This window comes from Astyanax mexicanus, chromosome 15 (assembly GCF_023375975.1).
Source record: "Astyanax mexicanus isolate ESR-SI-001 chromosome 15, AstMex3_surface, whole genome shotgun sequence".
Lineage (NCBI taxonomy): Eukaryota > Metazoa > Chordata > Actinopteri > Characiformes > Acestrorhamphidae > Astyanax > Astyanax mexicanus.
Window position 1 is genome coordinate 30,149,576 of NC_064422.1, and position 21,997 is coordinate 30,171,572.

Below are 21,997 nucleotides of genomic sequence, written 5' to 3' on the forward strand. Positions count from 1 at the left end.
ATAATTGTACCTTCAAAGGTACAATATTGGTCTTTACGGGGTCAGATTTGTTCCCTCTGAAGTACAAAGTTATTTCTAACAGCAATAAGTACAAATTTGTACCATTTAACCAGCCAAAGGGTACATTCAGTATTTTGCATCACTGTACTAATGAACAATATATATTTAAATTGCACATTTTTTATTTGAAAGCCAGACAGTTTTGTATCATCAAGTTTTTGAGCCATATTTAGTTGATGATAATGTTTATAATCTTTATGATCTTTACTGGCACAAAAACCATGGGTACAAAAAAGGACTTTCACTGAAAGGTACTTTTTTGTGCCTCAATATAAGGTACAGCCCCAGCGACAAGCTTTGTACTCTTTTAAGTACAAATCTGTACTTATATTTCTTAGAGTGTATATGTTTTGAGAAATTATTCAGTATTGTAAGACAAAACACTTCAATATAATATTGATATATTTTTCTACACCCCTGGTTTTACACCCCTGCTAAAACAAAAAAAATGTGTTAGGCAGTGGGTCTGGGACTGGAGTTAAAAAACTGTGCTAAATATATTATTGTTGGTTTTATTAAAAAAAAAAGTTTGATTAACTCTTAGTCAAAAGTTCTCCTCAAAGTTTTAGTTCATAGTTTGATCAACACTATCGATTTGCTCTAAACCAACTGAAAAACATTAGTTAATGGTTTTTAATCAGTTGCCCTCCTCTTCCCTTTATTTACTGTTTATTCCCATAAGTTAAAACTTTGGACTTGCACTGTTTTCAAACTGTTTGTCAAGAGAGATGAGATCAACAGTCTTATTGTTAGTTCTATTGTTTCCTGCCTTTCATAAAGATAAAACAATAAACTTAAATTCTGACTCTAGATTGTATCACTCAATTGGCTTATTAGCTTTTTTCTCTGTGTTTTTTTCTTCCTATCTACCACACACTCCAGTATAATCTGGGATGATCATTTTTTAAGGTCACCCTGATATCAGCAGAGCTCTGCAGTTTTAAGAAGGAGCAAATCTGCCTCAAAATTGGCCTGGTTATCCTGTTTGTTGGGCCAGGTATTAATTAGTACTAAGCAACAGCAGAATGACAGAATGTGCTGTTCTCATATTTGGAGACAAAACACTGCAAAATCCACTGTGTCTGCTCAAGGTTATGAAGTTATTCAAAGAGATTCATTGACAATGGCAAATCCTGGCACCATAAAATATATCTCACCTACAGTATATTTTACTGTGAGTTTAAGCTTTTGTCTTGTCACAGATGGTAAATGTAAGGTCTTCATGTGCATATGAGGCTGTAGGGCTTCTCATTTCTCATTCTGACAATCTAAAGGACGTTCATGAGCGCCCTCTATGTGCCCTTATGAAGCCCTTTGGCAAGGACCTACAAAGCAGACTCAGGAGTGCCCTATTACCCACAATTCAACTTTAACAGCAAGAATGGGGTACTTACTGGCATGCTGGGTACTGAATATTTTATTAGCTATATTAAATTAAGGCAACCACAACAGGTATATGAGCTGCATGACAGAATAAACAATCATTTATGTATAATACATGATACACATAAACATAAATGCAAAATTGTCTAAACAACATCTTTTACCATCACAACAGCACTGAATTCAAAATGGCTGCTGATTATTTCCACTCAATTTCGTTGCCAAATAACCAACTGATGCATCCTTGGTTTTCAGGTTGGCCTAAAGCAATAAAATACCACAAATTTGAGTTTTAATAAATAATTATGCTTCAAAAAATTATTTGAAAATTTACACAATTATTTAACAATATATAGGTAGCAATATATAGGTTTAGAAATCAATATTTGGCGGAATAACCCTGGTTTTCATGCATCTTGGCATGTTCTCCTCCACCAGTCGTACACACTGCTTTGGGATAACTTTATGCCCCTCCTGGTGCAAAAATTGAAGCAGGTTTTTAATTTGGTAAAATCAAAGAAACTCATCTTTTTAAGTGGTTTCTTATTTTCTTTTGTATGTCACACCATTTGTTTGTCATCATTTGGAATTCTTTGTGTTGTATTCTTTGTTTCGCTTTTGTTTCTTATTACAGGGACACTTGTGCTTTATGCTCCTCCACCCGCCCTCAACTCCCCCCCAACACACACACACACACACACGCACACGCGCGCGCGCACACGCAGAAACGAGGCTGATGTGATCTCTGCCCACAGTGAGCGCGATAGAGCAGGGAAAGCAGAAGCAGCAGCGGCGGCGGCGGCAGCATCATCCGGCGCACAGCCTCTCTCAGCTCGCACTGCTGGGGTTCCTGGACCCCCGGACCCCCGTTAAGCCATGGCAGCCGAGGTCCGGTCAATGGGGCGTCGTGAGTATTCATTACTTTGTGTTTAAGACGCGCTGCCTCTAGCGCTGCTTTATGAGCTCAGCCTGAGAGCTCCGTTATGATGCTACAGTGGAGGGCAGCGCTCAGCCATGTTTAACACACTGCTCTACAAAACAGCGCGTAAATAGCGGGAGAACGCCGCGCTGAGGGGCTGCGGGATCCGCGGATCTGCGGGATCGGGGGGTTTGGGGTGTCAGGCAGCCGAGCCTGTACAGAGGTGCTGGTCTCGGGTCTGTTGTGATTCTGAGCGGAAACGGGGTGAATGTGTTGAGTTGTGAAAGCAGAGCAGTTGTTAAAGGCGACGCGGGAGGGTTTTACAGCATCATCATCATCACCAACATCACCAGCATCATCAGCACCAGCCTCAGCAGCAGCTCAAGAGTTCTCCACAGTACACTGATAATAGAACTGAAGAAGATGGGAAGAACGATCCTTATCAACAAATAGACAAAGAAAGACTAAGGTGAATCCACGGGATGGTGGGATGACTTTGCTGGTGATGGTGCTGCTGGTTTGGGCTGGTTTTGTCTTCTTTTTAAAGGGTGTCGGGATGTATGCTCCGGAGAAGCTGAACCAAGTTTTCGGTTGAGTAGCTAAAAAAAGAAGGGATGCACAGAAATGATTGTTGGCCGAACCCAAAAACGAACAAAAATATTTTTAAATACGTTTATTTGTTTTCATTAATTTTCTCACCATTGCGAAATGAAATAGCCGACATGTATTTTGTTTTGCGATTACAAAACAACAATTTAAAATTATTTGTTGAAAACCGGACATTTATAACATCGAGAAGACACACTTAAAAAGCAAATTGACTGAAATTAGTACAAATAAATAAATTCATTAATCATTTATCTGTTAAGAAAAAAAACGTCCGCCTTTTGCTTATACGTTTGCCGAAAATTCAGTGATTTTTTTCTAAAAAGATGATTCGGCTCTGTTGGGCACGATTGAGATTGAGTCACATCAACTTAACTTTTGAAAAAAAAGAAAAATAAATATAAAGCAGTTGTTTTTCTGTAACACAATAGATAATTTTATTAATGTCAGCTAAAATAACTGTTTTTAATTTTTTATATTTTTAACATATTTTCCGTTATTTGTCTAGTTATAAAACAGCTGCTAGAGATCCAGTCGTAGCCTAATGATCCGAAGTAGGCTACTGCTGCTTTTTAACTGCTCTGACATTTATTTCAGTTGTGGTCTTGGGTGGATGGTGTTTGACGTTGTTGACGGAATGAAAAATTGATGTTTGGTGGGAAAGTGCTGGTAGGGAAAATCATTGAGGGTTGCCCTGCTGTCTGTCTCTCTGTCAGCTAACAAGAAACCATCATCCCAAGCCTTTATGGAGACTGAAGTCCGTGTCAGCATTTCATTTTCACCTATGTCCGTCAAAAACCGACACAGTAAAAAATCTCTTGAAAAAAAAACGGAGACACTGTCAACTGGACAGGATTATCAGTTTCAGAATCTGGCGGATAGCCAGGCAGTCCAGGCTTACTTAAGAGTTTGTTATGCAATCCAGATCGTGTTCTAGTCAGCGTGAAGTTTCTGGGACGGTTCTTATTGGCTGGTTTCTCTGGATGTTCAAAAACTTTGTAGACCCCTGCTTCTCCAAAGTTTCTTATGAAAAAATGTGGTTCAGTACTGGGTCTGTTCCCCCTGTGTTGCAGCAAGAGCTGCAAGCTGGAACATTGTTGTGAGGATTTGATTGCATAAACAAGAGCAGTAGTGAGGTCTGATGTGAGGAACTTATCAATTTAATGTGTTGTTCTCTCAAATTCTCCCACATAGCATTGTTTTTTTTCTGTTCCAACTCATTTGTGTAAACAATCTTTGTTTAATCAATTTTCAAGTCATGTACATTATCATAATTCCAGCACTGATTTAATGACTTAATATTTTCTCATAGAAGAATTGTGGTTCATGTCCATTAATATAACAGTGTTATGACAGTTACCAGTAACAGTATATTGTGGTAAATATGATGGTAATTATTTTTGCATAGTAATTTTTATTGTTATGCACAACTGATTTTTCTAATGATACCCATATAAATATCAATATCACTAATACAGCACTGACTGACTACACAATTCATTACAATGAGATTAATTAGTCCTGTTTAATTGGAAAGACTGCAACACATTTCTAATTTACAACGGTTTAAAGCTGAAACTACTGGTGCATTTTGTTCTCGATAAACATTTTATTTAATAATGCTACCAGGAAAATGTCAATTAATATCATAATGTAATATTTCACCATATCGTCCAACCCTAATAGAAAGATATGACATCAATAATATTTCTGTCGCCCAAAAAAACCTTGGATCCCCAAAATGACAACTTACAGTAGATAAACAGCAGATAAAATGTAGCTTTCAGTGGAAGTCAGTGTAAAATGATGTTATTCAAAGTTATTTTGGGTCATTGTTGTTCATCATGACCTTTTGAGACAATGTAAAGAACAATAGCTAGAATTATAGAGCAGATTTAATTATGTAGAGAAGAGGGCTCAAATAAAGTTTTGCATTAGATTGGTGGATATAAGCTGCCTAAGTATGATTTATAACACTTCATACCGCTTGGCATTGGGCATTGTGACCTTAGCCTCATGCGTGGGTGTTCCAGAGCATCTCATTCTACTGGCCTTGCTTTTCTATAGAGTCTATAGAGTCAACTGAATTCCTGTGTCTGCACCCTAAAGCAGATAATGCACAAACTATGCACTAATTGCAAAGAGTGCAAGAACATATTTAGACACATTGGTTTACACAGTTTACAGTAGGTCCTGCTGCTGCCTTTGTGGACAGCTCCTGGTGCTGAATCATGTCCACTGAGTCTCTTTAGCTTTGTGCTACATTGTGTAGTGTGTTGACACTTTTCACTGAGCTGTGAAGAGGGATAAACACACCTCAGCTGTAGTGTTTGGGCCTGTTTGTGGAGGAGCTCTTAAACCGGCGAGAAAGGGACCTGAATGTGACAAATGAGCATGAGTCATTTTACAACACAGTTTTTGTGAAAATAACAGGATTTGATTTTGATGATTAGATTGAAATCTTTGTGATACTGAGTAGAAATTTTTAGTGTGTGTTTTTTCATAATAATAACAATAGAGACAAAAGCTGCTTTAAAGGTTTATAAACCTATTGGCAAAAGATATAGCTTAACTTTGGTTTGTTTGAGGTTCTTAAAAGGAGAACTACGATGTAAAATTAACTTTGGGTGTAGTAAACATGATAAAAAAGTACTTACCTTTGTTAAATACCCCCCACTACTGCTGTCCTACAGCTTTCTGAGATACAGTAATTTTATCCTTTTTTCCCAGCACTCTATACAACGGCCGTTTCAGGGCATATTTTGCCCCCCAAAAATGCTTTTTACACCGTTATCCAGGCTCAAAGTAGCTCCAAACTTCCTTGCTAGAATCTGGAGATGCCTGATATTTAAAACGAGGCGTTAATAACTTAAAAAGTGCACAAGAAGCTTATTAAAAACCACTGTTTACATCCTATAACACTGGCTTTAGCTCCGTGCATCGCTATCATTGTACTGATAATGACATAGACATATATATACATAGACTCCGCATAGCCTGCCTCCTGGCGGTAGGGAACATAATTTTAGCCATTTTGCCCAGCACTCTGTACAATGGCTGTATCAAGGCATATTTTGCACCCCATTTAAAACGAGGCATTAATAACTTAAAAAGTGCACAAGAAGCTAATTAAAAAAAACTCTGTTTACATCCGCTACCTTTCAGATCCGTACGTCGCCATCATTGCACTGAAAATGATATAGACATATATATATATATATATATATATATAGACTCTGCATAGCCTACATAGCTAAAAGCTAGCGACACAGGATGTAAACAGTGTTTTTTAATAAGCTTCTTGTGCTTTTTTTAGTTTTTTGGGGGGCAAAATATGCTCTGATATGGCCGTTGTTCAGAGTGCTGAGCAAAAAGTACTTTTATCATATTTTATTACACCCAAAGTTCATTTTACACTGGAGTTCTCCTTTAAGGAAGTTTTAGGAGTTCTTTAATTTGAAACTGTGGAGGATCCACTTAAAGTGTTTGCTTGTTTTCTTGTTTGTTTGGTGAAAAAAGACATTGGTTTCAGTTTCCAGACAGGACTACCCTTTCACCGCTAGTTGAAAAGAATAAAATTAAAGAGCAGTGTACCGCAGGTTACCTCAGAACACCTTCATGCCTTGTTGATCACAACAGCGGGTAATCATGGGTAAAGTAGTCCTAACTGCTTGACCTTTGCATTCCACTTCATTTAAAGCAGTGAAGCTAAGCTGTGGTGCTGGAAGGCCAGGGTCAGACACAGTTTGGTGCTTTCCTGGCTCTGGCAGCCCTACTAAACCTGGTAATTAAATGATGAGTGTGCATCGAGTGTGTTTGAGTGGGACAGTGGCTGAACCGCGTTCACAGAGTTCACAGAGTTGGGCGCCCCTGATTTGGAGGCTTGACATGATTACTGTGCACTTCATTTGCAGCATTGCTGTTATGTTGCCTGTGGGAATCTGTCCGCGGGAGCTAATTTAAGAGTCTGGTGTCGGGAGATGAATCATGACTTTTGCCCTGCGGCTAATCGCAGTCACATAAGTGGCGTCTAGCGGGACCTGACGTCTTGCTTTGAAACTTTTTTTGTCGGAATTTTCCTTTTAATTGTGATTCATAGTGTTTCGCTGTTATTGCTTGTGAAGTGGCCACACATGCTTATTATCAAATTTAAATTAAGTTAGTCAGCATAGTCTGGGGGAACTTTTCTACACAACTATTTAAGCCTACACTCTTTAACATCTACTTTCATCCTTTTCTCTACTGTGTAGAACATATAGCTATATATAATTAGTTTTAATGCAATTGTTTTCTTTTAAACTGAACGCAGTAGTAAGGTATTGGCTGACTTAAATGGGGAGCAGGGGGGGGATCGCCCCTTCTGGTGACCCCATGGTTGAAAAGCAGTGCTAGAGTGGCAAAAGAGAAGAGACAAATTCCCTGTTGACTACTTCTTCACACTTCTTGTATGTAAAAAGTGATAAAGTGCCTGGTAGGGTGCTGCTTCTTATTTTTATGCCCGCTAGATCAAGAAATGTTTATAATGTGTCTGACTATGTGTCCATCTATGGGTATCATTTTGCCCCTACACTAGAAAAGGGGGCCATTATGAAGTGCCTTCTATGCCAACCCTACAATAAGGTGTTCAAAAGGGTGTCCTTTTTAGTATAGATTATGGAATGCAGTGCTCTATAGTGTGAACTACTCATTACCAATGTTATACGTGCATATATGCTATATATTTATGTTTAGTGCACTAGGCCATGCACTTTTTTCACCCAGTCCTTCATACAGTCTGAGTCTGCCACTGAATAAACTGAACCAAATTTAATAATAATTGCCATCAGTGTGCTTCTGCTACCATGCCTGCAACACAAAATATATCCATTCTAAAAACAGAATGGTCTGATAGGTTTCCCTGGGAGTTTGTCTGGCCATGGCAGGCTTTTCTGATTATCTGAGCAACCGCGAAACAGCTAATGGCACTGATACAAGAGCTACTATCAAACATGGAGATATCAGACTTGCAAGTTCAGTCTTCATCTGCTCATTCACATATTGTTACAGCAAAGAAACACTGAAGAGGATTAGAACTGAAAAGAGCTATAATAGAGAATGAGAAATTTAGAACGAGTCCTTTCTAAAACTCCAAGATTCATCTCCTCTAAAAGAAGACCACACCACAATGCACTTATTAAAAGTACTTTTCCGCATGCTCAGTACTATTTTATATTCTCAGCACAGAAAGAGTGCCAAATCTTAGAAACCTATAGACTGTCACTTTAAAAATTCAAAACACTGAATAATAGAAGTGCACAGTATATAATTTCAGCATTGTTTTCGCAATGTGCACGTGTGCAATAGTTGCATCACTGACTGTGCCCTCTAGTGCAATTTCAAATAAAAAAAATTAGAAATGTCTTTTTTTAGCTGCTTGATACAAAATGAAAGGTCACACCATTCTCCTTTTTTAATGAGTCATATTATACCTGCACAAAATCATTTATCACCGAGTGGATGTTTAATATTGTGACATGTTGATCACTGAACTACAGTGAAAACTTGTAAAAATCCCTAAATCAAATTTGTTTGTATAGAATTTTTCACATCTGACAGTGATGCAAAGCAGCTTTGGAGAAATCAAATGTAAGATGAAAAAAATTAAAAAAACAATAACAATAACACATAAAGCATAAAAACCCCAGTGAGTATCCCCCAGGTGACAGCAGTAGCTGGATGGTGGGCAGCTGGTCTGAACGAGGAAGCCCGAAACCCTGATGGCCAATCTTCCATCAGTGTCAGGCCAGACAGGTGGGCAGTCATGAACTCAGGAGGAATTTATGGAGCACAGAGTGTGCCAAGCGACTCTGGAAGATCTAACTATTAGAGTCTAACTAGAAGGAGAATGCCAGAGGGTAACATAGAGGGTAACATAATAGCAACCTGGAACCCTGGCATCCATTTTCACCTCCAAAAAAACTGAGAGATGGCAAGCAAATGAAAAAATTAAACAAAACAGATTTTAACATTATTTTTTTATAATATTGTGCAGACTTATGTCACATATGTTATAGACTGACAGTATAAACCTTCCATATTTCTTAACCCTTTCAGAATCTAATACTTTAATATAAAGTCCAGTTAAATCCAAATAACTCAAATATTTAATTATTTTTATGTCCATTGTAATGGAACTCTGTGTTTAACATTTTTATTTTAGATTTGAAAATGACCCTTATATGTACCAACCTTTCCTACACAGTAAAATAAATTCTTAATCACATAAAATCAGCAAAAATGAGCTCTTATCACTTTGCCTCGTTGGCTTTAAAGTGCTGCCATGCTCTAATGCCTGAGCTGCTGTTTTTTCCAGTGAAGTGGGTTGGGCTAAGCCACTGTTTCATTGGCTTGTAAATTTACTCATTGGCTGGTTCATGCTCTATTCTGATTTTAATCAGAACACAACATTACATTAAAAAAATGATGTCCATTGTAACGGACGCAGGGTTTAAAAGGGTTAAAGAAGTGTTTTCTAGATTTTCTCTTATCTGGTTGAACTTTTTCTTATATCAAATTTATTAACATAGTATTATAGGTAGCCATTAAATAAATAAAAAAGTTTTTACATTTTAACACAGGCACTGTACTTTACATTGAACGGCAATTTTATGATGAATGAACCAACAGGAATGATCTTTTTCTAGAATTAATTTTGTATAGGTTTTTGTATTTTCCTGTAAAGTTGATGATTTATTGACACATGCTTTTTTGGGACTACTACTTCTACTACTATTACTACTATTACTACTAGTAGTACTATTACTACTACTACTACTACTACTACTAATGCATGCAAAGACAACATTCCTGATCATCAGAAACATGTGACAGCAAATTAAGTGACATGTGTTTGTCTTTTTACTTTGAACTGAAAAAAGACATTCACTAATCCTTGATTTCACTGAAGAATCATAGAAAAGATAGATTAAACAACTAGTGGCCACTTACTATTGACTAATTCTTGTGTCTCCTGAGTGTGGAAAACTGTGTTTGATATGTAGCTGCTGTAAATCAGAGTTTGATGTGGAGTTAGTTGGTGCACAGGGAACACAGGTCATATGGCAGTTTGTGTTAAATAACTCCTCTAATGTATCTGTTCTTACTGAAGCCTCTTTGCTCCGTGATGCATCCAGATGGCACAATTTAGCAACGAGCCTGTCAGAGAAGACTAAGCCAGAGCAGCAAATCTCAAACCACGCATTTTTGATGAGTTAGGCAATTTGAGTGTGCCACCATAGTGCGCTTTGATTACCTCAGCTTGCATCTACAGAGGCAGATACAAATAATGCGTTTGTGCCTTTTAACACATTTCCTTTAAAACACAGCTAGCTGATGAGACCTACTGTTTCTGTGTAGAAATGATTCCGGTTCAGATTTAAGAACTGCGAGACATGGGAGACTCTTACTTCTGCTTGACTGTGGTGCTCTGCTGTGACATTTATGTAATCAGGTTGGCTGTGTCATCTTGTGTAACATTTCACAGAAGTGTTCAGTCTAATTCAGGAAGCTAATTTAACTCCAGTGATTTCACACTAAGACTTTTCACTTCAGCTTAGTATTTGATCTAATCTTTCCTAATAGACATAATAAAGGGTTCTTTAAAATGCCACATAAAATGAACCACCTATGGCTTCCTAATTTTGTTTTATAAGTGAATACATATGTAAAGCAAATTTGTAAGTATAAAAACATTTTTTTAGTTGAAATAATTGTTACAGTACGTATTATATTATGTAAAGACTATGCTACTTTTATTAGAATCGTGTACAGAAGATTTTTTAGCATTTTTAAATGTCCTCTCACTCAATCATCTCTTTGGCAACATGACCTCTGTTACCTCTTACAATTATAGCATCTGAAAATACAGCTCTGGAGAGAAATTAGGAGACCACTTCAGTTTCTCTGATTTTGCTATTTATAGGTATATGTTTGAGTAAAATGAACATTGTTGTTTTATTCTAAAAACTAAGATCAACATTTCTCCCAAATTCCAAATAAAAATATTGTCATTTAGAGCATTTATTCGCAGAAAATGAGAAATGGCTGAAATAACAAAAAAGATGCAAAGTTTTTAGAACTAAAATAATGCTAAACAAGTCCATATTCATAAAGTATTAAGAGTTTTGAAATCAATATTTGGTGGAATATCCCTGGTTTTTAATCACAGTTTTCATGCCTTTTGGCATGTCCTCCTCCACCAGTCTTACACACTGCTTTTGGATAACTTTATGCTGCACACTCCTGGTGCAAAAATTCAAGCAGTTCAGTTTGGTTTGATGGCTTGTGATCATACATCTTCCTCTTGATTATATTATAGAGGTTTTCAATTTGGTAAAATCAAAGAAACTCATTATTTTGAAGTGGTCTCTTCAAAATAGAGAGCTGTATATGTTCTGTGAGGTATCTGCAGTTTTATTTTCTTTTAAGTGCTTGTGCAACATAGAAAAAAATAATACGGCTTCAGTAGAGTGGCACCAGTTAAAGTATAATGATATAGAAAAGAGATCTGAACGTTTGGTAAAGATCCCTTCCTCTTCAGGTTTTCGAGTAGCAAAGGCAAATGCTTGAAATCCTCTTCCCCTAAGATATAAAACAACCCTTCAAGAACCTGATGTGGTATCAGAATAAATTAATGAACAGAAAGCAGCTTTATTACCACATAACTAGTGACAATAAGTTGCAATAGCTGGATTCTCACTGCTGGAGAATTTATTCTATCATATATCTTTATAATATTTATTATTGTCCACCATAAATCCTCAGTGATAGGAAGCTAATTAGCTAGCTATCTAGACGCAGCCTTAGGAGCTAGAATGTAACTTAATGAACAACATTTAAGGTGGAACAGGAAATTTAGCTAGCTATCCAGCGAGGCATACTACTAGATATTTTCTATGCTTGTTATGAAGTAAATCTTGCTGGATTTCTCATGTAACACTTCATTTAGGTTGCGACACTTCACTCTACCTCTTTCCTAAATTTCCTTCGGGATAAATAAAGTATCTATCTATCTATCTATCTATCTATCTATCTATCTATCTATCTATCTATCTATCTATCTATCTATCGATCTATCGATCTATCAGAAGATTCGGGACATCCTACCCCTAGGCATGAACATGCAAGACAGAGGGGTAAGGCATGAAATGCGATTGGGATCAAACAGGTTTTTTTATCCAGTCTTCTGGTTCTGAGCCTATAAGTTGTAAAACTACATATATTGAGTAAAATGTCTGCTTCTGTTGAAGTGTGAAGGATTAAAGAGTAATTGCAGTGAGTAGGAAGTAATTCACCTGACAATATTTTCTAATGGGATTTACACTCCAGTTTCTTATGTAGAATGAGACGCCAGCCAAGAGGTTTTGCATAAGCACTTATAATACACTTACAAAGCACTCTAGGAGTGCCTAGTGGCCTACTGAACACAATGCACTTTCAAACTGCTGAATGTGACACTATTGATGCTGCTCCTTTTTTCTTCTTCTTTTTCTTTTCATTTGTATCATGAACAGAACTGATGGAGATGTATGTATACGCTAGAATTTTATATCTGCTTAAGGTGGCAAAGCTGGAGTAGCTCAGATGCTCTAATGCTCCCGGGGCACTTTACGCCACGCTGGAATATTCATGAACGTCTGGGCAGGTCAAAAAGGGAGCTTTAGGAGAACAGGAGAGTGGATGGAGGAGGGAAAGAAGGACGCGAGCAGAAAAGAGAGAGATGATGAGAAAAAGCCCATCAAGGTACATGTGGCATAAAGGAGCCGTAGAATGCATTTACTGAGCATTTTTAGTTGTTGGTTGTATAAATAGTGTACTGAAATTATTAAACTTCACACATTTTAGCCTGATTTTATCCCCGATTTCCAGTTGTGGTGAATGCTAGTTGGCTGTAGTCTACAGACTTGAATTCGGTGCTAACAGTCGAAGTGAAAGTCTTGTAGTATATGATGGGCTGAAACTCAAAATCACATCCAACATTAGTAACACAAAATTAAACATGTTACTTTTTTTTTACTGTTTTTTTTTGTACCGGATTTTGGGTTGTATCTAGCAGTGTATACTCCTCACCAAGTCGAGTCTGAACCGAATCCATCAGTAGCCAATAAAAATGGACCTTAAAAGGTAAATACATTTTTTGTTCCATCAAATAGCGTTAGCACTATTGCAGCAGCTGGATTTACTCCTGCTGCAACATTTTTAGCCACCAAGTGTTTTGCTTACCTCCAGTTCTTTATGTTGTGTGTAAAACTGAACCAGGATGACCTTTTCTCCCATTGTCGGTTGGTACAGATACTATAAAAAATAGGCTAAACACTGTTGTGTAGTGTATTATGCACAGTCTGTTAATAATCTGCTCTCATTTTAAAAGTTGTGAAGTGTAACAATAGCTTTAGACACTCCTACCTAGGTGCTCCACCTCGTGGATGTGTACTCTTCTGGACACTGGATATTTATCAAGTGTTTAAAAACTCCAGCAGCACTGCTGTGTCTAATCCACGTGTACCAGCACAACACACACTATGAAAACACCCCACCACCATGTCGCCTATAGCACTTTTTCCACCAAAGAACTCTTAATTCTTAAACCAGTTCCATTTAATGCTTCAAGGTTTAGCAAACCAGCACACATTTCCACCAGTTTTAGTGGAACCATCAAAACATCACATCATACATCATACGTCATCAACAGAGGGCGTTACACAGCGGCGGCACTTCTGTACAACCAGACACGCCCACAGATGTCATGGTTCACGCTAAAGAACCTAGTATTCTTCAGTTCCTGTTGTGAACAAATGTTCCCGGTTCTGGAACCTACTTTTGTTGGTGGAAACGCAGTGAACCGATTCAAAATTAGGTTGCGAACCAGATAGTGCCAGATCCACGTCTGTAAAAAAAAAAAAAAAAAAAAAAAAAAAAAAACGCTATTAGAGTCACTACAGGGCTGAGAATAACACAACACCCAAATTATACGGTTCTGCTCTGCTCTCCATTCCTGCCCCCAGCACACACTCACTCAGCATCCTGACCCCTACCCCCCAACAACACAGTACTGAAACTCTGTACTAGAACACACACAGTACTGGAACTTTAAAAAATAAAACATACCTGCATTACTGCTACACTTGCACTGTATCACCTACTTCAACTCCCCATACAACTGTGAACTTAAAGAACTTTACACACTCATTCACTTTACCAGCCTTAAGCTATTATACCTCTATTTGCACTACTGTTATACGGGTTCTATTTATACTGTTTATACTGTCATTCCATCTTAATCACCCCCCAGCACTATTGCACTATTGTCTTCTGTCTACATATGTCTATTTGTGTCCTTGTTGTATTGTACATACATAGTCTCCCATTCTTTTATATTTAAAATCTTATTTTCTGTACTTGCTGTAAGTTTTGGGAAGGAGAGTTACGTAATTTCCAGTACATATGCAGTTTTGACAATAGAAACTCATTGACTTGACTTGACTTGGTGGGCTACTGGGGTCCCGGCCACTAAAAAACAAGATGAAGGAGGATTAAAAAATATGCACAGAAATAAATACCGGACTACAGTTTAGAACTACAAAGTGCTCCCACAATATAAACTCAATAGAGCAGATAAGATGAACAATAAGTGTAGAAACAAAGAAGTGCTCCCATCACGGTGGCTCGACTATGCATATAGAACCTTGCTAAGAGTATGAAGCGGTCCTCTCCTTTCGAGCTTGAAGGTGTCTGCCAGAAATGTCTGAATATTGAACAGTCCACTCCACCCCCACATACTCTTTTGTTCGCCATGTGTTTTCAACCTGATGCGACCCAGCACTGAACAGATGGTAAAATGTTTCTTTTGATCTTCTGCAACCCTTCAAGAGCTTTCATGTTGTTGCATGAGTTTAAAAAAAAAAACGAGCTCTGGACAGTTTCAAAAGATGCTTGAGCTTTTTTTTTTTTGGAAGGCCAGAATGCGAATGGGTATTAAGTGCACTAATGCTTTTGTTTTGTCAGCTTATGCTTCTTCCACAAGCATGTCAGCAGCCGATATGCAAACAAGAACCTTTTCAGGGCTGAATTAATGACAAGGCAGATAAGCAGCTTGGCAGTGTCAAAAAGAGGGGGAAAGGAATTACCTGAGAGAAGAAAAAAAATCGATCTTCTCTATAAAAAAAAAAAAGTACACAAATAGCAATGTTGACTCTGACGCTTTGAATGTGTGAGCCTGGAGCCTCGCAGACCGCAAGGGCACAGAATGCACGCTCGGCTCCTCGAGCAGAGAGCTGCTTTGGCTGGGGGCTTGAAGTGCTTCTGACAAAGCTGATTGATTGCAGGAGTTGCGACTGTTTGGCAGGAAGCTGGCTGCTTTTTTTAATATCTGAGAGCTACGAAAGAGCAGAGCGGAGCGGAGCATAAGGAGCAATTCTTCAAAGATGACATCTCCATCCTGCCCCTGTCCTTATGCCGTTCTCGCGGTTAGCATTCATCACTGTGACACCCGCGCTACGGTTCCGCGTCCACACGCTGAACACCAGTCAATAGCCAGTTGCTGCACAGCAGCTCGGCACGCTGTTTTTGTGTGAGCAGTAATGAATAATGCCTGAGGTCTGAATGCTCTTTACTGTTACAGTGACCTCTGCGTGTCTGATAAGAAATGCCCCCTGATAGGGAGAGGCAGTAAGCTACTCATGCAGAGGAATTTAGAGACCGGGGTTACAGCCAGAGCCAGGCTTTATTTGTCACTAATAGTGATCCATATCATACCATGTATTTAGGGTAAACAACAATCTGCCCTCAGCACTTAATATACAGCATACACTGTCAAAGGTAAATGGGTGTAAGAGCCTAAATTTAGTTTATGTATATAATGTTTATCTGGTTGTTGGATTATTAGAAAGAATAACATATTTCAAGTTCATTATTACGTACAATTATTTTTTATTTGAAGGATTTACAGTTCATATGTTAATATATAGAATTTAGGTATTTATATAGATCATTTATGTATTGTGGAAAGTTAGATTTAGAACAGAGTGGTTGCCTTGCTAGCTGTGGGTAATTGGACTCTACCATGAGAAGGAGGCTGTGGGAGGGGCTAAGAGTTCCAGAGAGAATCAGGAGAGGGAGGGGTATAGGGCAGTTGGTGAACAAGAAGGAGAAGATGGAGCCTTAAAGCCAAACAGTTTTTTGACCTCTCTCTCTCTCTTTCTTTCTTTGTTAAGTTCCCCTTTTTGGTTAGCTTTGGAAGGACTTTGGAAGAATGTAACCTAACTTGGAAGAAGTAAACTGTTCAACTTTAAACCCAATGGTTCTGTGGATTTCTTGTCGTATTTCCTTTTTTTTGTTTTTTGGTGGACTTAACCAAAGGGAGTGTGGTAGAGCGTCAAGCTGAGGCTTATTCTGAAATGGAACCTATAATGGGATTTTTGAGTGATGCTAAGGAAGATTAATTTTTGGTTACATAAAGAAAAAAAAAACATTTTTGTAAAAGAGACATATGTGTCAGAAACCTTAAAGAACTTTTTATAGAAGCCTCTGAAGCCAATCAAATGGAGTAAAACGCAATAGTTAGAACAAATCCTTTTGATATTTTTTTTGTATCATTGGCTTTCATAACAACATGGTCATTCCAAAAGCTTCAGTTCATCTCTTTAGGAAGTCCCAAGTCTGTTTTGTTTAGCAGCATATGATCAGTTCTCTATGAAAGTTTTCTGCGTCTTGTTGATTTGATTTTGACTTCCACAGTTCCCCTGAAGTGTTAATTCTTAATAATAACATTCAGCACAGTTGTAAAAACCACAAGATAAAAACACTTGCCTCTTGGGCATCAACTATTTTCATTTTTAGATCGTTAGACCTGGGGTTTTCAGCATTTTTGGACATGAGGTAAAGATAAATGTCCTGAAGTGTTAACAGAATGTCAAGAGTTAACAGCAAGTCATGAGACATTTAATACACCTGTACCTTCAGCCTTTTGTAGATTTTTTCTGTTCTCTTTCTGCACACGGCCTTCGTGCCTCTTTCTTTACTCTTTTTTTTAGTGTCTGCTCCTCTAAAGCAACAGGATACAGAGGTGTTGACCTCAAGAATCCTCCATGCAGCATGTACCCCTTTCTACAGGAGGGCTAGCTATAAACAAGTCTATGGAGTTGCCGAGTTTCTGTTGGTCTCCTGCTTGGGTCTGGTTTGGAACAGCTTTTAGTGGCTCATATGACTCACAAGCTGAAAGTCTGTAGCGTTTTGTACTCCAGTGCTGATCTGGCGTTGCTTTGTGGAGCTAGCCGTGTGACCTTTAAACTGCTTTAAAGCTCATTCTATTGCTGCTGCCTTAAGACTGCAGAGGGAACAATGGTTGCCAGGTTTCTGCATCTTTGTAATGTTGTACACCCCAGTTGGGGGGAAATATATATATACATAAACAAATTCTTCTACAGATTTCTTTTTTTTTTGCTTTCTTCTAATTATCAAACAACATTTAATATCAAGCTACCTGAGTAAATATAAAAAGCGCTTTTGAATTGATTGAGTTTTGAGTTTTTTTTTTATTAAAGGAATAAAACTTTAATCTAGCCCAAACCAGTCTAGCCCTGTGTGAAAAAGTATTTGCCCCCGAAACCTAATAACCTTGTTGTGCCAATCTTGGCAGCAACAACTGCAATCAAGCTTTACTGATAACTGACAATGAGTCTTTTACATCTCTGTGGAGGAATTTTGTTTCACTCCTTTTTACAGAACTGTTTCAATTCAGCCACACTGGAGGGTTTTTGAATATGAGCTTCCTGTTTAAGATCATACCACAGCATCTCAGACTCAGCATCAGACTTTGATTGGCCACAAACCATTCAGAGGTGGACTTGTTTGTGTTCTTTGGATTATTGTCCTGCTGCAGAACCCAAGTACTCCTGCGCTTGAGGTCAGGAGGTCAAGAACAGATGGCCTGATATTCTCCTTTAGGATTGTCTGATAACAGCAGAATTTGTGGTTCCATCTATTACAGATAAATGGCCAGGTCTCCCTCGAAAAAGAGATATTAATCTCAAGGGATTTCCTGGTTAAATAAAGGTTAAATAAATAAATAAAAAAAGACAGTTTTAGGGCCTGAGCCAGCAAGGCAGCCCCAGACCATCACACTACCACCACCAAGTTTTACATTGAGTATGATGATCTTTTTCTGAAATTATGTGATGTAACAGGGCACACACTGTCAAAAAGGTTCCACTTTTGTCACATCAGTTATTGGGATCATTAAGATGTTTGTTGGTAAATGTGAGAGGGGTCGTTGTGTTGTTTTTGTTCAGCAATGGTTTTTGCCTTGGAACTCTCTCATGGAAAACTTTTTCAACCAGCTTCTTTCATATTATTTAATCATTAACACTGACCTTAACTGAGGCAAGTGAGACCTGCAGTTCTTGAAATGCTGTTCTGGGTTCTTTTGTGACCTCCTGGATGATTTATCCATGCCCTTTTGGCGTAGTTTCTTTCGGTCGGCCAGCCACTCCTGGGAAGGTTCACCAGCGTTCCAAGTTTCCTCCGTTTGTGAATAATAGCTGTCACTGTGGTCCACTGGATTTCTTTAGATTGGGATATGATGTGTTGCTTTTTGGGATCTTTTATCTGCTTCATGTTGCCAGACAGGTTCTATTTAATGAAATTGAACTCCAAAAAGTGTAATTAATCACAGTTAATTTACAAAGGGCTAGATTAGTTAGTTTGTTTTTCACTTATATGTATACATTAGGGGTGTCACGATTCTCTAAATCCTCGATTCGATTTCATTTTCGATTTGAGGGTCACGATTCGATTCGATTCTCGATTTTCTTGTTTTTTTTTCTTGTTATTATTTTATGCCTCATAAAATTTAAATAATATATTTATTATTATTATTATTATTATTATTATTATAAATATTATTATTATTATTTATTAAGATATATATGGTAATGCCATCTAGTGACTTTTTTTGGTAGCAACAGTGTGCACTATTAAAACAAGCAGTTTATCAGAGCTGTGTGTGGATGGCTGGTGAAACTGCTCATTACATGAAGCTGCAGTTCTTCATCCAACCACTAGCAGCAGCAGCACAAGCCCCGCTCTCTTCACTCAGTCACTACTTCAGTACAGCCCAGCCACGGGCTACAGAGCTCAGCCAGTCCGTTTTTACTGTTTCTGTAAACAAATAAAGGTTTTAACCCCACTAACCGGATAATACAGCTCACTACAGTTCATCTTTCAGCCCAAGCAGCTAACAGCAGCAGGTTAGAACAGCCGACACGGAGTCACTGCTCGGATTACATTATAAACAGGTCAGTTAGCGCGCTGCTAACCTCAGGATGTTTATAACTACGGAGTTTAGTGGACACACCACGGCCGCCAGGTAAGTCTTTTAAAGGCTACTGAAGACTATTAAAGGCTATTAGAGTGTAACCCCTGGCTCCCAGGGGTTACAAGAGGTTATTGAAAGCATTATTGGGGGGCAGAAATCAGTACAGGCTGGTTAGATAAGTGATGTGGGTATTGTCTTATAAATATTTACACATAACTTATATCTCTCCTGAAAAGCTTTTATTTTAGTCAGAAACACGCTTGTGTTTACTTTATCTGAGAGAAAGATGTTTTTTTAATTCAATGGAAAGCAACAGGTGTAGTCAATTATAAGTTTAAGATTTTTAATCCACCTCACTGTGATCTATAGTCAGTGTTCTCAAGTCACACTGACACACGCATTTCAGCGAGTTCACACGCTCTCACCTGCGCGCACCCACCCCTCCGTTAGATACAGATACAAAACCTGCGCGCCCAACCCCCGCCCCCCCTCCCCCGTTGGACAGATAAAAACAGTGATCACACTCCCGCCGACTGCGCTCATGCAGTGGCTATCTATATTTAAATGAATAGGATGCGCTGTGTTGGTGCCGCGCCATTTGCGTAGCGCGCTGCGCTATTTGCGTAGCGCGCGCGGGAGGGATCGTCGATCCTCTTTTTGACTTCGATACTCGAGATCGTGACCTCATTTCGATTCGATTTCGATAAAATATCGAGATCGTGACACCCCTAGTATACATATATAGTCTATTCACCAAAAGGGACTAAAAAACGCCATCAAAGACCACCTGGCTCATCAGGAATAGCGCATGAAAATGATGTAACTGTCGTGTAATGTGATGGCTCCTGTAGCCCACACACGGCACTGTGCCTACTATGGAGGCGTAATGAAATCTAATCTATAAACGAGGGACAGAGGAGGAGAGAGGGAAGGGAGGGTGGTGAAGTTTATGAGTGTGAATGCTGGGAAGATTATGACGTAAAACGAGGACTACAGAGGGATAGAGAGAGAAGCAGGCTGGATATGTAACAGCGTGAGAGCGGAGCATGAATAGACGGGAAATGAGATGCACTGAAAGAAAAGGGAAGAGAAAGAAAGGACTACATTGTGGAGATGGAGATTTCTGCCCCATGCTGGAGCTTTTTACATAGTGCTCCTTATTGTATTTCATAGTCAAGGAAAACCAGGTTACCCAGTTGCCTTGCACTGAGTGCCGGACCACGATAATTCCCTCAGGTTGCCCTAAAAATAACCATCTCTCTCTCTTTCTCTCTCTCTCTCTCTCTCTCTCTCTCTCTCTCTCTCTCTTTCTTTCTCTCTCACTATTTGCCGACAGATACATAAGTATTTGGACAGTAAGAGTTTCTTCTTCTTTCTTCTTAGCTTTTATCAGAAGTCAGTTTTGGAGCATTTCTATAGCTCTATTCATTAAGAATGTTTAACATAATTTGATGGACAGCTACTGTGTTCAGACTAAAATTGACAAAAATGGAGATACATCTTTTTTTTCCGATCGCTACAATATGATCATTTCCACTGAAGCAAGTAGGATTTTATTGAAACTAAGACTTTTTAACTTTTTATACATTTTGTTCCTGGGCTCCCCCTACAGTAACAAATTGTGCATCACGTTTTGAGCAAGAATTATTTATATATATTATGCTTTAGAATTATCATAATATTGATCTGTATCAACAATCCCTGCGTACAGCTACCCCATTAGAACATGCTTTACACATGCATTTCTAGACAAGCTGAGAGATCCCGAACCCTTACTAGAAGTGAAAGAAGCATGTAAACTTTTGTATTTAATTTTAGAGGAATATTGTAGGATTTTGCACAATTTTACAATTATGTACATAACAAGGCATTTATGGACAATTCTATACAATAATACAGTGTTATGCAGTTTTCATAGTGCAGTTAACAGTGTGCCAAGCCCAGCGTAGCAACGATAGAGATTATATTTTGCCTTCAATTGATCTTCGATTAAAGTGTGATTTTAAAGCTGTTATTTAGGGGTGAAAATGCTTCATGGTGTTGCTATAATTTAAGGCATTTAACAAGAATATTACATTAGTAAAGCGTGTTGAATCTTCTCTCATTATGCCATAGCAAATTAAGTATATAAAGGGTCTGAAATTGAGTTTATGGTTTGAATTTGATTTTGGAAGCTGTTCACGGGAAATCTTAATATGAGGTTCAAAGAAGTATTGATGCAAGTGAAGGAGGCTATTTTTGAGCCTCTTAAAAAAAACTAAATATTAGAAGTGGCAAAATTAACAATTTGATATGTTCAGAATATATATATATGCTCAAAAACAAAACAGTTTATTTATTTTTGAGTCTGTAAATTGGAAGTACTATGTACTAAAATGACTCATTTCTAAACAGTTAATGCAATATTTTTGTTAATTCACAAGAATTCAAAATAATAGTCTAAAATCTAACTGCTTCATATTTTAACCACATTGTAACAAAATTACCTTTACAATCTTTTTTCATTGTTTTTTCCTCTCTTATTGTCTCTATTGCTCTCATTTTTCTCCCTCTCCTTTTTATTACCTTTTTTCTTCTTCTTCTTCCCATCAACCTCTGTTAATCCATCTCTCTTTCTCTCTTTTTTTCTCTCTCTTTTTTCTCTCATTGTTGGCAGAGCTGCCATCAGATGGATGATG

The 21,997-nt window shown here is 38.1% G+C and overlaps 1 protein-coding gene across 1 annotated transcript in view; it reads left to right on the top strand.

The window, feature by feature from the left end:
• Positions 1–2,182: 2,182 nt before the first annotated feature.
• The window catches only part of tbkbp1 (TBK1 binding protein 1), a 93,654-nt gene continuing 73,839 nt past the window's right edge, over positions 2,183–21,997 (top strand). Inside the window, exon 1 of the mRNA XM_007259170.4 lies at positions 2,183–2,350. The gene's annotated coding sequence lies outside the window, so the exon portion shown is untranslated. The remainder of the gene's footprint in view (positions 2,351–21,997) is intronic.